Below are 917 nucleotides of genomic sequence, written 5' to 3' on the forward strand. Positions count from 1 at the left end.
CTTTGCCTTTAACACCAGATAAGCTACAAGAGGAAAGAAGAAAGTATTGTTTATTCTGAAGTATTTCTTCATCTCTAAAATGTCTCACACTTATCTAACAAACTGCACCAATTCAAAATTAACAGGCACATTTCAAAAACCTTCACTCTTGTGGAATAAGGTGTCAGACAATTGTGTATCTGCTGTGCTCAGTGGTTCCTCCTTCCTTTGTAGTGGCACTGTTTCTCTATACTTCCTCCTCCTCCACACTCAGAAAGGTCAAAGTTGCTGCTTTGTATAAATCAAATATGTCAACACAAGCAGCACAGCAGGCACACCCTTTATATGGGAGCTTGAACAGAGCTTGTTGCTATGCACTTTGTATATGTTAATCACAAACATAATATCCTCTGATTTATAATCAGGGTGACCTCTTTTAATTATCAGTAATTACCTATAACCTCCCTGATAGAAAACAGCTGCAGTGCAACAACGTATCCCTGGAAGCCTATTTGTTCCATGAAGGGGATAGATTCATAACACTACCATATTTGATTAATCACCCATACAGATTATCAATATGGCAGCATAAATTATGGAATTAGAAGTTCTCATATAAAATCACATAGCCTTTATAAAAGAAATATGTTCAATATGTAAAAATACCTTTTCCTGAGCAAATTCCTAAAACTAATATAAACAATTTCAGATTCATAATGATAACTCCCTGGTCCTTTAGTACCAAACAAGGGTCCACATCTTATTGCCAGAACATATGCATCGGAAGTTTGCTTGGGCTTTGCCAGAGTACAGAGCATGAGGGGCAGGGTAATCATCAAACCCTATGCAATTGTATATCATCTTTAAATGTATTTCCCCCCACTTTTAAGCATTTTACTTACAGTAAGTTTTGAAAAGATGTTTAATTCAATGCCACT

General features: G+C 36.2%; 1 protein-coding gene across 5 annotated transcripts in view; it reads right to left on the bottom strand.

The window, feature by feature from the left end:
* The window catches only part of LOC119581948 (histone deacetylase 6-like), a 29,776-nt gene that overhangs the window by 26,993 nt on the left and 1,866 nt on the right, over window positions 1-917 (bottom strand). The window contains exon 1 of one of the 5 annotated variants that reach the window (XM_037930124.1): window positions 141-333. The exons of the other annotated variants lie outside the window; for them this stretch is intronic. The gene's annotated coding sequence lies outside the window, so the exon portion shown is untranslated. Of the gene's footprint in view, window positions 1-140; window positions 334-917 lie in introns of those variants that run through there. 5 annotated transcript variants of the gene reach the window in all.

The sequence above is a fragment of the Penaeus monodon genome, chromosome 15, assembly GCF_015228065.2.
Source record: "Penaeus monodon isolate SGIC_2016 chromosome 15, NSTDA_Pmon_1, whole genome shotgun sequence".
NCBI lineage: Eukaryota > Metazoa > Arthropoda > Malacostraca > Decapoda > Penaeidae > Penaeus > Penaeus monodon.